General features: G+C 44.2%; 1 long non-coding RNA gene across 1 annotated transcript in view; it reads left to right on the plus strand.

Moving 5' to 3' along the window:
* The first annotated feature begins 4,550 nt into the window (after positions 1–4,550).
* Positions 4,551–14,564, plus strand: part of LOC127050031 (uncharacterized) — a 109,483-nt gene continuing 99,469 nt past the window's right edge. The window contains exon 1 of the long non-coding RNA XR_007774137.1: positions 4,551–5,883. This is a non-coding gene — a long non-coding RNA (uncharacterized LOC127050031). The remainder of the gene's footprint in view (positions 5,884–14,564) is intronic.

Consider the following 14,564-nt stretch of genomic DNA (forward strand, 5'->3'; position numbering starts at 1 on the left):
AATCACTTTTGGTAATCATGGCTGTTATACTTTGTGTGTGTGTGTGTGTGTGTGTGCGTGCGCACCTTGGGTAGCAGTCTTTGTGGAACTGAACACAAAATGACTGCTTGCATCTATAGACAGCAGCAGAGTCATTGCAGATTTAAAGGGGTCATAACTAGAAAATAAAAGGCATGCTGGTTACATAGCTAAAATGCACCGAGAACTCTAGGTTATTATTTACTAAACATGGGTAAAAGCTACAGAGTTTAGACCTAGTGATGATCTTTTCCAAAGTTTAGGTTGTTCAGATAAGGGGTTTTGGCTTGAGTTTATCTCTGTCCTATTTGGTCAAATGTCTCCTTGATACATAGCTGCAACCACTCAGTGGGGGAGGGAAATAAGTAGGATATTTCCTTCCCAACATATTGCTGTTCTCCCAACGTGTGGCTCAGGACTAGTTCATTCTTGCACTCCACTCTCTGCCCCCTCTTCCTCGCCTCCCCACTTTCAACACCACCTTTTATTGGATGCTTGCGCCTCCTTGCCCTGATGTTGTTTTGCTGACAGTAGTGGAGTTACATCAGGAATGGATTTGGTCCTTAAGGACAGTATTTGGATTGCCTATTCAACAGGAATTTCTAAGGCTGTTCAGTCAATTTCAAGAATATATTTTGAAAATGTTAGGAAATCAATTTAACTGGAGTTGGAGCAAAGTTTTGGCCAGAAATTCAGACTCTGCCCAACAGGCCGGATTTTTGCCAACTCATTGCCTGGTCCTTTAAACCAGCAGTGAAAAGCAAGCCTGGGGGGAATCCCGGCCCTTTGCCCATTAGACTTAATTGCACCTTTTTGTAAGCCTAATAAATCCTGCCCCAGATCACTTCCCCGAGCCACAGGGAAACGGAAACCTAGCCAAGGGCAGGAGCCAGCAGAGCTGCTAAAACTATAAAGTTGACATTCAGGACGAGATCTCTGCATTGTAGTGGTGTTCTGAATGGGATTTTGTGTATGCGTTTGTGCCTGTGTGAGACTCCCAGTATCAGAATGAGGGAGGGGAAGCATGGATTTGAGCAGCAAAACTCACTCTCAGTAGTGCTCACTCCCCGAACATCAGAGAGGCTGAGAGAGGAAGACCTGAATACAGCAAAGCACACATGAAACCGCCCCCAAAGAGACAGTTTAAAGTGCTTTTCCTCATGAGCCTTAGAGAAGACCACGGAGGAAGGGTGGAAAGGGAGGAGCACCAGAAAGAACCCTTTTAAGTGTTTTTTTTTTTCTTTTTTCCTTGAGCATCAGACAGACTGAGAGAGGAGGAGAAAAATGAAAGTGCCTCTAAAGTGAACTTTTCTTCTCTACTGTGGAGATGTTAAATGAAACTTTTATATTTAGTTGCCAGCCAGGAAGAGAAGAGAAAAGAGGCTTTCAGCTCAGAAATAGAGCCTCTCTTTAGCCCCTCCACAGCACTCTCTGTCTCCATTTCCCATTTCTTCCTGCATTGCTGGGCCCTCAGTTCTCCCACTGATGTGGTGCTATAAAAAGTGCTCGGCACTACAGTGACAGCTGTTGTGTCACAGCAGGGAACCAGATACGCTACAGATTTAGGTTTAGCAGCCAAAATACCCATGGCTTGTTTAGCTATAGTACTCAGGGGAAGAGGTTCTCATTGCTGCCCAGAAGGAGCTGCTTGTACACACACAGCTAGAGGGAAGCACACAGGAAGGTCAAAGAGGGGTCACGCTCTAAAAGAGAGACAGCACAAACAGCATGTGCTCCACACTCTCTTTTCAAGAGGCACTCTGGAAATACCTTAGATTAACTAGTAATGTTGGGTCTGTAAGGTCATCAAGAAGTATCAAGCTGGTAGAGTTTCAGCAATCTTGTGCCCATTTCACACCCAGAGCCAAGTTTTGCTCTCCGTGATACGAGTATAAATATGGTGTAATTCCGCTAACTTCAACAGGGTAAACCAATGGAGTTACTCTGGATACACTGTGTAACAGAGCAATATGTGGTCCCAGCTGGTGGCTAGCAATGTTTCTGGACCAAAGCAGGATCTTTTTCTTTTTTTTCGTAGATTTCTTTCTTTACTACATTTGAACACCATCCTTATTCACTGTGGCAGGCATGCCCAAAATGTGGTCTGTAGTTACTTTCTCTCTGACTTGCAAGGCAAAGATAAAGCTGATGGCAGGTTTTAATTGGTGCTGATCTTGCTTAAGGAAGATAATGGGGGACAGGGCCACCCAGATGATTCAGGAAGCCTGGGGTAAAGTGGGGGAGCTGCGGCGTTTGTACTCACCCGGCGGCAGTCCAGGTCTTCAGCGGCATTTCGGCAGCAGGTGGCCTTTCAGTTGCTCCGCGTCTTCGGCAGTATTGAAGGGCCTCCTACCGCCGAAATGCTGCCGAAGAGTTGGAGTGACTGAAGGGCCCCTTGCCGCCAAAGACCTAGACTGCTGCCGGCCCAGGGCTTGCGGGGCCTGGGAAAAATTGCCCCAGTTGCCCCCCCCCCCAGGTGGCATTGATTGGAGAAGCCAATAGTATGTGTGTGGTGGGTGTTTTTTAAAACAATAAAATGTGTCTTTAATGTATAATGAATAAGGGTCTCTCATCAAGTTGCTAATGCAGCCTTCAGGGTTGCAAAGTTCAGGTACTCCAAGCTTTGTGCTTGAGAGAACTTTTTGTGGTCATCATTATTAGCCACATATTGCTGCAATAGAAAAATGCAGGTCAGTTTTTCCTTCATGCACATCAATCCACTGAGACACAGATTTTCAAAGTGTCTAGGTGTGCAAATGCTCATGCAATTTTATGTCACATTTGGGCAGGCAGTTTATGCAGCTGCGTGTGCAGTTCAGGCAAATTGACATGGAAATGGCATTTGTCATTTGCATGCAGTTGTGGTAATTGCATGTGTAATTTAAGCATGCAACAACCCAACTTGTTTGAAAATTAAGCCCATATTTTACTGTTTGTGGGGCTGCTTCTTCTTTTTTTTTTTAAGTTAAGAAAATGCATACAACTTTTTTCCTCACTTGATCGAAAATAATCTGAATTTGTTCACCTGTAAAGACCATCTTTTTTTGGGCATGGGAGAAGAATTGAGTGACAATATGGCAGAGAAGTTTGTCTATTGTAACTCTCTGTGTAAAAGGCTAATGTTAGGTGGTTATGAGAGTTGTTAATATAACAATGTATATATAAAAATTGTTGGGTACTTAAACTAAGGTGCACCTATCCATAGTTCTAGCTGACATACATCAAAATTAATATATGTACACATGGGTGTAAACACTAAGTGATGAATTTACAATGAGGAAAATAAAAGAAAAATGGAGCTTAGATCATCTCGTTACAAGCCAATTACTTTGTTTTCTACGATATTTCTCCATAGGACACAGATTACTTCTTGACTCATTCCGCTTTTATCATCCAAAAAGTCTTGTGATTGTTCCAGCATTCTATCAACAGCTTCCCAAATGGCACTAAAAGGCAGTCACAGTATTCTATTATCATGTGTATCTCCCCCCCCCCCCCCGCCAGCACGTTCGTATTTGATAGGGAAGTTGGGAAAAACTATTATTTTTATGTTTTTGGGAAGTTGTCTCCATGAAAGGGAATCATCATTCATTGTTAGGATTTTCTGTCCAAGCCTTTTTGCCATCTCAATCAAAGTGACAGTTTCAGGTTGCCCTATTATGCTGCTGTAGCCACTAGCTCATTGTCTGTCTGTCTTGTCCACATAATAGGACTAGCAACTACTACTGCTACTAGCTCACATGGTAGCAACCTGTGCTTTTTGCATCTGAAGGTCCCAGTTTCAAACCCTGCTGATGGCCCAAGAGGGAGGCTGTTCTGCTGCAATTAACAATGAGTCCAAACCAACCCCCAAATCATGGAGAAGTTCAGACCCCAAACTGATGACTCATGCCCATCTATTCTCTGCGTATGCGGAGCAAAATTTTCATTTTAGTGCATCATACAAGCTAAGAGTCAGCAGCCTTTCATTTAAAAATAAAAGTAAGAGCGGTGTCTTAACAGCGATCTAAATGCTCAGATTATACTGGGTGCCAACTAATTTCACAGCAGTTGAGATATTGTGCTGGAAAAACTAGTATCAATTTCCATAGGCGATATAGCGTCAAAACTGCAGTCCTCTTTCGGGACTGCCTACGAGAGGCTGCCAAACCTGTCATTTTGGAGACCCCGAGATAGTGAATCCGAGAACAGCTGCTCAGGGTGGGCCATATGGAAAAGACATGTCGAAATGATTTTTGCAGGGTGCCTTGGAGGTGCTTGCAGCAGCCCTGCTCTCTTCATCCTAGCACTGTGTTTAATGGTATTGCCATTACTCCTCGCCAGGGAGCTCAGATCAGTTTCAAAGCAATTGCCTCTTCCAACATGTCGAATCAAGGATCTGAGCTCTCTTCCAGCTACAATCCAGTCGTTTATTCTAGATGCACGCATCAGGGAAAGACTAGCAGAAGTGTAGTATAGCATGTAATGTAGTTCAACTTCCTGGGAATTTGGGTTTTACTGGCCCCAAAGCCTTTTAGTGGCAGGGTCTCTGGGATAGTCGTCGTTGTACATCCTTCAGGTTTGAAGATGACCATGACATCACTGTTTGGGTTGGTTTCTATGAACATGTGAGTGGCTGATCAGACCAGTTTGAACTTTATTTTTCATGTGAGTTTTTTGACCGCTTATAGCGGGATCCCCCATCAGCCACAGTATGGTGACCAAGGTTAAGGTGAAGCAGATAATGTTTAGGGCATCTTTTCTAGCCCCTTTCTCATACTACCAAGGTGAACAGTGTGATCCTAACTAGGACTGCTCAGTCACCAAGGGGGCTGCTGAATTCCACGGCTGCTTCAGTCCGGTGAAAAGCGACTCTATGCCCTGAGCCGCTTGTGTGCAAGTCTGCAGTCACAGAGGCACTGGCATCTATGGAGCACAGGGGAAATGGAGAGCTATTTACAGGTGAAAAGTTATAATTGCATTACTGGAGGGCGAGCGATTTGGTGGGCAACAAATGGAGGGGAAGTAAATTTAATGCCGATGAAGTACTGAGTTGACAGCGCTGGAAAATATGTCCCCCTATCTGCATATTAAGCCTATGAGTCCTCTATGCTACCTATCAACTTGCCTTTTATGATGACTGGGCTTACAAATTTACCCTAATTGTGAGCTCAACTATAAAAACTGAGTGTAAGTTCATAAGAGGTCACAATAACCTATAACAGCAAACGTTAATGGGAAAGGGGGGGGAAGGGAGACAGACTGAATTAGTGCAAACAAAGAGGCCTGATGAAAAATTCAAGGACTGTGTTAAGATCATGCCTGGTAAATTTAAAAAAAAAAAGAATGGGGGATGGGGAAGAGAGTGGAACTGAAAATGGGTGTTGGAAACTAGGCCTAACTGGTGGATGAAATAATGAGGATTCGCTATTCCACCCATCACTCCTTTTCTGGGGTCCTCAAAAAGAGAATTTGAGGGGAAGCCAACAGACCATGACAGAGGATGCGGGGCATGCGGGGGCACCCTGTGGAGAAGCTGAGCCTGCGAGCTGTGCAGGGCAGGGATAGTCAGAGGCAGGAGGAATAGCTGGAAGCTGTAGGGAGAGGCGCTGCTTACTGGGAGAAGGGGACTATGGTTGTTGGTGGTGGGGCATGACTCAAACAGCTCTGGGGTTGTGCCCTCCCACTATCAGCAGGCACAGGTCATGTCTGGGATGAGACTGGCTGAAAGACGAGAGAAGGAAAAGGAAAGAGCACCACCACCCTGGCTGTCACCCCAACCATCTCCTGGGATACTGGACCTTCTTCATCCTAATCCTGAGAGATGTCCTGACCAGACCAGACCAGATGACATCACCAGCTCCGATTAAATCCTCACCACCACTGGTGACATGAGACTTTATCATATACCCACCCCTCCCCCACTGTCTCCTTTTTCCTTCCCCACCTTATTTCTTCTCTTTCCTGTCCCCTTCCTTTTGCCTTCTCTTCAGCAAGAGTTCAGCTTAGCTGGCCAAGGCTGTATATTCTGTAACACTGCTGTGAGTGTGTGACCAGAAAGAGGCAGCTAAAAGCAGTGCCCTAAACAGCCTGGTGCTGGTACAAATTTGCCAGTTCTTGGAATGAGTGGCTGATCAGCCCATATGCAGGGCCTGTGTTTCTCCAGCAGTGAGGTTGCAAGTGAAAGTCACCACCAGAGACAGAAGCTGTTTTCTCTCTTTGCTGTTCTTTCCTCTCCCCTTGTGTGTCTCAGGGATGCCAGAAAAGGGAGTGGGGGGCAAGGGACCATGGCCCTCCCACTTTTCACCATAGGTCCTGCCCTTCCTCTTTCCCCTGAGGCCATGCCCCCAGCCAGACAAGCAGCTGGAGCCTGGCTGGAGGGACCCCGGGCAGCTGTAGGGAGCTGCAGTGGACCCTCCACTTGCCCAGGGTGGGGGCCCTGAGAGAAGCCCTCAGCCCATGTCCCCCCCAGGGGCCCCTGCCAAGGGCAGGTGGAGGATCTGCGACTCCCCAGAGCTGCCTGTGTGGCTCTTACCATGGCTGGGCTGCTGTGGAGAGCCTGGGTCCCTCCACCTGCCCTGGGTGGGGGGCTTGGGGGAGGGGGGACATGGGCTGGCGGCTAGTTCTGGCTGGGCTGGGGGCTAGACCTCGGGGAAGAGGAGAGGAAGGATGTGGCCATGGAGGGGGCTTGTTTAGTTGTTTTAGGAAACGGGATAAGACTTTAACAACAGCAATGACAACAGTTCCCACCCATCTGAACTAACTTCTTTTCCCCCCAGAAAGGACAGTTATTACCATCTAAACAACTGTCTAAAGAAACTTATAAAACTCTTCCAAGTTAAAGGGAAAGGGACCTAGAGATCTTGTTGAAATGAAAGCCTTGCTTAATATTTTACATTTCAAATGCTTTACCTGTTTTCCCTTCTTTTCTGTATCTTTCATAATAGTTTAAAAGGATTTTTAATTATGTATTTGCCGTGGCAGTAAGGAGGCTGAGGTCTCAATATACCAAACCTTGTTTAATGCTGTTTAATGTAGGTCCGTGACAGAGTCATGTTAACATGTTGACTCTTTGGGCCCATAATGTCTCTCAAAATTAATACGCTTCTGACCTGGAGGAATCATCTGTAGTGGTGAGACGGTAGCTCAATGGTTGGCCATTTACTAGGACGTGCCAAGAAATGGGGGTGATTGGACTGAGACCATCAAGCCCACTTCAAAAAGCCTGCAGAGTAGCCATCAGATGGCACCAAACTTCAGTAACTATTGATCTGGGCTGACCCTGAATTGATGGTACAAAGATGAAAGCCTCCATGCCTCACTGATCCTCCCCTACAGACATGGAGTGGATGTATTTTGGTGAGAGTTAAATTATTCTGGCTCCTTAACTAAACTTGTGACTCCCCTGGCTGAAGCTGGGGATCTGCTACCTCTGACCACTGTAAGGGAATAAATGAATAGAGCTCTGAAAATGAGCTCTGAAAGTTACTGTAGTAACTTAGTCTTTGGTTTCAATAGCAGGATCTCTCTCGGCTTACCCAGTCCAACCAAGACCAAAACAACTAGTGCCCTGAGAATCCTTGATGTTTTACCTCTTCCTTTTATTCTCATTCTCCTTTTCTCCTTGCCATTCTGAGCATTACCTATGTAAGGAGTGACTTCCATCTGCCACAAGCTTAGCAGAGTTCCTACTGGTTCTGCCGGGAAAAGACAGACAACCAAATAAGAGTGAATGCCAGCTGTGATTGTATGGAGAATATGCAGCAACTGGGCCAGATTTTTGGTTGGTGTAAGTTAGCACGGCTTCATTGATAAGCAGTAGAGCAGCACCAACATACACCAGCTGAAAATCTGGTGGCGAAGGGAATTCCATTGATTAACTAGAGATGGCACTAAGCCACAAGTCTGGATCCTAACTTTCGCAAAGTCTGGGGGTGTTTGGATTCGGAGTTCAGTTCAGATCCACCTCTAGTTAAGTCCATGTTGTTATCTGCTGGATACAACACTGCATCTCTGGCAATCGTGGGCGAGGTAGATAGGCTAGAATTCTCTTCTCAGTGCAGATAGAGAGTAATGAAGCCACAGCAGTGCCCTGCTAGCCAGTCTGGGGAGTTGGACACTGAGGAGAAAAGCTGAACTTTGAGTCATTCTTGTGACAGTGCAGCTTTGTAAGCCACCACCAGACCAACCTGACTGTGGTGTATGTAGTTTATAGCTGCTATGATGTAGGTAGTGTGACCAGATGTCCTGATATTAGGAGCTTTATCTTATATAGGCAACCTATTACCACTCTACCCCATCCCAGCTTTTCACACTTGCTATCTGGTCACCCTAAACATAGGTGCCAATCCTGCACAGACATACGCACACAGTAATCTTTAGGGGAGAGAGTAGTCTCTTGACATTAGTGGAGCTTTATGTGTGTAATTTGAATGCATGCATTAGACTTTGCAGGATCAGGGCTTTAGAGTGTAATACTTAGATTGTAAGGTCTTTGGGACAGAGACTGTCTTTTCATTGTGTGTCTGTACACTGGGATTCTGATCATGGATTAAGGTCTCTAGGCGCTGCTGCAGTATCAATATAATAGTTACTTGTTTTCTGTGTAATGCCCCTTTTACATTTCTAGGAGTGTGCAGCTCCAGGCAAGCATTTTGAGAGGTAGAGTTTGTTCATGGCATGCAAACAGAGAAGTTAGATTAAAAAACATAAATACTCTTTCTGGAAAGTTGCAATGCAATGCTACTTTATTTCCTAGAATTCAAAACCATAATACACAAGAACCCCAAAACAGAGAGACAAAGCTGGCTGCTTTCTGAAACAGAGAGGCACATCTCACGCAACCTTATTTTAGGTGGCTGTCTGTTTGCATACTGACTGAAGTTAGGCCCAGGTTGCATGCTTCCCTACAGAGCACCCTAGCCTACCAGTAGGATCAGGAAAACCCCTTAAATTTAAAGCGACCACTTACAATTTTAACAGAGTTTTCAGTATACCAGAGAGATCAGTACAGATTGACACAAGAGGCACACTTTGTGTTGCTGCCTGGTGAGGACTTTACTTTTGTTCTTATTTTGTTGTCTTAATCTCAAATAATTCATTCTGATGGAACTATCCATTTGCTCTTAGTATATGTAAAATATATCAAAACAGAGACTTTTGAAGAATGTAGTTGTTTCTTTAATGATTGTAAATTGGCTTTTTTCACTAAAGGGGTGGGGGGAAACAACCTCCCAGAGACCGATCTTGCAGTTGGAAAATGTGAAATGGAAACATTGCTTTATGAAGAAATTCAGACTCGTAAGAATTTTCTTTTCAGTGCAGTGAAACACTCAGTGATTGAACACTTGTGCTTTTCATCCAATAAAAAATAAATAAATTACATTTAGAGATAATTAGAAAAGCAATTTGGCCATATAAAGAAATGAGACCCATAAAAGAAGTCGCATTAGAAGAGAGTTGACCATTAAAATGATCATATTAGACAATAAGGCAATTAGGGGCTTACTTGGCCCCCTCCTGGGGTTCATACACCCGCATATGGAAGCGCTGACTTGAAAAGAAAGGGTGAGAAACCAAGTGAGGCCTCATTATTTCTTGTTTAACTTGCCCATTTAAATGGATAGTCCTTTTTCTATGTAGTTGTTTTATAGCTGTCCCATTTGTAGGTGGATGAACTATTTTTTTCCTAACTTGGCTTGCTTGTTTTCTTTTCTCTCTTTTTTTTTTTAAACATTTGGAATGTTTTGGTTGCAATTATCATTTTTATTTGTTTGTTTGCTTTAGAAAACTAGTGAGACTGAATTAGCCTGTGATTGCATTCATGGAACTGAAGTGTCTAGATGCACCTTTGACCTCTGTGGTAGACACTTCGGAACAGATTTCCAAAGCTGCATCCAGATTTTCAAACACTCAGCACATTGCGTGCTGAGGCTCTTTGGAAAATCTAGCCATAAGTGGCACAGTGGGTGCTGAGCATTTCTGAAAATGTGTACCTTATCTAGGTTCCTAAATAGGATCTGCGCTCCTTCCAATATCTGGCCCTAGCTATGGGTGCCCGGGCTTTGAAAATCAGGCCCTGAACTCTCTTGAAAATTTTGCCCTTCATCTGGTAGCCTTCTTATTCTTTACCTCAAATATGAGGGAATTCAAGGCACACCACCAAACTCCTTCTCTCTCTCTCCCCCCCACCCGCCATTTATACAAGATAAAGACATTGAGAACAACACTTTAAAAAATAAAACAGGGTTGTGAAGTTCAAATGTTTTGCCCACTTTATGTCAATGTATCAGTGTCTCCCAGACTCTGGTCCACGAACCACTGTTGGCTCACAAAGTGCTTGTTAGCTGGCTACTCTTTTTTCCAGCAGCTTCTGCAGGGCTCCAGGCTCTCCATTGCAGTGAAGAACTTGAAGGCCTGCAAAAGCATCTGGAAACTGAGAGGAGGGCTCAGCACTGACTAGCTCTACTAATGGCTGTTGCTGTATGGAGAGAGAGAGGACTCAGGAGCCACTTTGAGCAACCAGAGGTGCCACTGGAAGAGGAACATCCAAGAAAGCCTGGAGGAGGGAAGAGGGCCAGGTGGCTGAGCGACTTGTGCCAGTGAGGAGGGAACTAAGTGGTAGGGAGGTACATGCTGGGAGAGAGAAAGAGACCAAGCAGCAGGGAAGCATGTGCAGAGAAATGGGGAGGAGGAACTGAACACGTGCAGGGGAGGGGAGATGAAGAGCCAAGGGAGACAACAGATTTAATATTTTGCAAAAAGCATGATCCACTTACTGCATTACACATGATAAGTTTAAAACAAAGAAAAGGAGGTGGTGCTTCACACAATCAACCCATGGAACTTGTTGCCAGAGGATGTTGTGAAGGCAAAATGCATAACTGGGTTCAATAAAGAATTAGATAAGTTCATGGAAGAAAGGTACATCAATGGCCATTAGCCAAAATGGCCAGGGATGCAACCCCATGCTCTGGGTGTCCCTGAACCTCTGGCTGCCAGATGCTGGGACTGATGGCGGGGGATGATGGATCACTCAATAATTGTCCTGTTCTGTTCATTCCCTCTGAAGCATCTGGCATTGGCCGCTGTCAGAAGACAGGATAATCGTCTAGATGGACCATTGGTCTGACCCAGTATGGCCGTTATGTTCACAGCTAAATCTACATGAAACCTTTCCTAGTTTCACTTTTCCAGGTAAAGTAGTTGCTGTAGGACTGGGTCTGTGCACTCATGACTAGGAAGGGAAACGGTTCGGGGGACCATCTTTTCGCTTTCTATTAAGATGTGGTCTATATTACGGGAAAAGTATGAGGACTCCAACAACATACTGAAGTCCTGATTAAAGTTCCTGCAGCACTTTTCACAGACTTGCAGGGGTATTATCCCATGTCCTGGCTACATAACAGCTTGGGCAATTACATTCTGCCACCTGAAACCATCTAGAATTTCATTTGAGTAAGAGATTCCCATGTCCTCAACTGGGGTTAAGTTCTTTTTGCCTGACTTGCCCAAATAGCTCACTACAGTCAGTGTGGCTACTTGCATGAGTAAAATGAGCAGGATTTGGTTCTTATGGTATTGTGTGTGTGCTGTTAAATATTAGTTGCATTTCACCCTACGGGTAGCTGCATTCTTCAGCAGATGAGTCATCACTGTGCAGTTTGTAAAGTGCTCTGGTGTTCTTTGAGATGAAAGGTGTTGAATAAATGTAGTATATTCCCTAGTAGACACACAACATTGCAGGGAATCAGACTGAATGTATATAACTTTTTGCTTCTTTGGTGGTTTGGTGATTTAAAGTTTTACATTAAATGCAGAGGTTTTGGGAAGTGATGAAATAGAACTAAGTGTTGGAAAATGTTTGGGGACAGAAAATAAAAGGACAAGCTGGATCCATCTAATTCTAGCCAAAACAATCTCCAAAGCAGTTAGGCAGCATTGGATGGGGGGAAGCGGTAGATGTGGTATATCTTGACTTTAGGGTTTTGATACTGTCTCATATGACCTTCTCATAAACAAACTAGGGAAATGCAGCCCAGATGAAGCTACTATAAGGTGAGTGCAAAACTGATTGGAAAACCATTCCCAGAGAGTAGTTATCAGTGGTTCACAGTCAAGCTGGAAGGCCATAATGAGTGGGGTCCTGCAGGGATCAGTTCTGGGTCTGGTTCTGTTCAATATCTTCATCAATGATTTAAAAAATGGCATACAGAGCACACTTATAAAGTTTGCAGATGATACGAAGCTGGAAGGGGTTGCAAGTGCTTTGGAGGACAGGATTAAAATTCAAAATAATCTGGGACAAACGGGAGAAATGGTCTGAAGTAAATAGGATGAAATTCAATAAGGACAAATGCAAAGTACTCCATTTAAGAAGGAACAATCAGTTGCACATATACAAAATGGGAAATGACTGCCTAGGAAGGAGTACTGCAGAAAGGGATCTGGGGGTCATAGTGGATCATAAGCTAAATAGGAGTCAACACTGTGACGCTGTTCCAAAAAAAGCGAACATCATTCTGGGATGTATTAGCACGAGTGTTGTAAGCAAGGCACAAGAAGTAATTCTTCCACTCTACTCCGGTCTGATTAGGCCTCAACTGGAGTTTTGTGTCCAGTTGTAGGTGCTACATGTCAGGAAGATGTGGACAAATTGGAGAGAATCCAGAGAAGAGCAACAAAAATGATTAAAGGTCTAGAAAACATGACCTATGAGGGAAGATTGAAGAGAAAAAAAAAAGGGTTTGTTTAGTCTGGAAAAGAGAAGAGTGAGAGGGGACATGACAGTTTTCAAGTATGTAAAAGGCTGTTACAAGGAGGAGGAAGAAAAATTGTTTTTCTTAACCTTTGAGGATAGGACAAGAAGCAGTGGGCTTAAATTGCAGCAAGGGAGGTTTAGGTTGGACATTAGGAAAAACTTCCTAACTATCAGGGTGGTTAAGCACTGGAATAAATTGCCTAGGGAGGCTGTGGAATTTCCATCATTGGAGATTTTTAAGAGCAGGTTGGACAAACATCGGTCAAGAATGATCTAGATAATTAGTCCTTCCACGAGTGCAGGGGACTGGACTAGATGACCTCTCGAGGTCCCTTCCAGTTCTATGATTCTATGATGAAGAATCTGAGAGTGAGTTAGGAGTAGAAGTATTGTCTCCTGTTGAAGAAAGGAGGCTGTGATGGAGAGGATTGGGTGCCAGGGGAATAAACTCTCTTCAGGGCAGGCTCCAGATTTTTTGCCAACCCAAGTGGCAAAGCGGGGGATGCGGGGGAAAGCCATGGTCGGCGGCACTTTGGTGGCAGCTCTACTGTACAACTTCATTCTTTGTCGACTATTCAGCAGCGGGTCCTTTGCTCCGAGAGGGGCTGAGGGACCTGCTGCCAAATTGCAGCCGAAGACCTGGATGTGCCGCCCCTTTCCATTGGCCGCCCCAAGCACCTGCTTCCTTTGCTGGTGCCTGGAGCCGGCCCTGTCTCTCTTTACAGTGTTTGATCCTTCCACTTTCCTGCAAAAATCAGGATGGCTGGTTAGCAAATTATAAAAAAAAACAACAAGCCCCCGCCCCTTCTTCTTCAGTATGCACATCTGCATACATACCACATGATGATTTCTTTACTCAGAGTGGGCTGGAGGGAGCATTATCTAGATTAGAAATTCAGGGGCGCCATTAAAAACCATGCTTCTTCTTTATTTTATTCTTCCCTCTTCTAGCTTTGTAGTTTTTCTGCTGGCTTTATATTTTCCTCAGTTGTTCAGCTATAGTGGGCATCATTACAAGGCCATGGCAGGTTTCTAAATTGTGTAGCCTCATACATTATGTATCAGAGATAAGAATCTGACCCTTAATTGCGCCATTAAATCTCTCCTCATGCTACTGCCAGGTATCTCTCTATTTTCGTATCATTACATATTTTTTAAAAGGTTAACTTTACACACTACAGGCCTGGTCCTCAAAAATGCTGAGCGCCCACAACTCAGATGAAATGCAGTGGGAGTGATGGGTGCTCAGTACCTCTCAGGATGAGGCACCAAGAGTTCTGGTTCCTTTGCATTTTATGTTCTATTTTGATTTTCACTACTGCCTATAGACTATAACAGAAGTGTTTATACTACCCAACACAAGACTCTACAGGAGGGTATCATTCTCTATTCATCTTTCTAGGAGTTTAGAAATAATTTCTATACAATGCTATTTGTTTATTCTTATTAAATTATACAGGACTTTTCCATATATTTATGGTTGGGTGCATTATGGAGGCTTTTCGCCTTCCTCAGAAGCAGTAGGTATGATATGGGCCATTCGTAGGATAAATCTTAGATTTGATGGATAAGTAAGCTGTCTGAAATGAGAGAGCAAATCTTGTGTTCCTATGAAATAGCTGTGGACCTTATTTGGACTAAGAGGCTGCACCTTCTTCGGGGAGGTTTGGTTTTAAATCAGAACTAGACCCATTTGATACATTCAGAGGCAAGAAGAAGCTTCCCCCCCATTTATTGTGAAATGCCAGGGCTGTTTAAAATTAATAGTAACCCATGTAAAAGAGAAGATGAGAGGAAATGAAAGAAA

The sequence above is a fragment of the Gopherus flavomarginatus genome, chromosome 4 (assembly GCF_025201925.1).
Source record: "Gopherus flavomarginatus isolate rGopFla2 chromosome 4, rGopFla2.mat.asm, whole genome shotgun sequence".
In the NCBI taxonomy this organism is placed as follows: domain Eukaryota; kingdom Metazoa; phylum Chordata; order Testudines; family Testudinidae; genus Gopherus; species Gopherus flavomarginatus.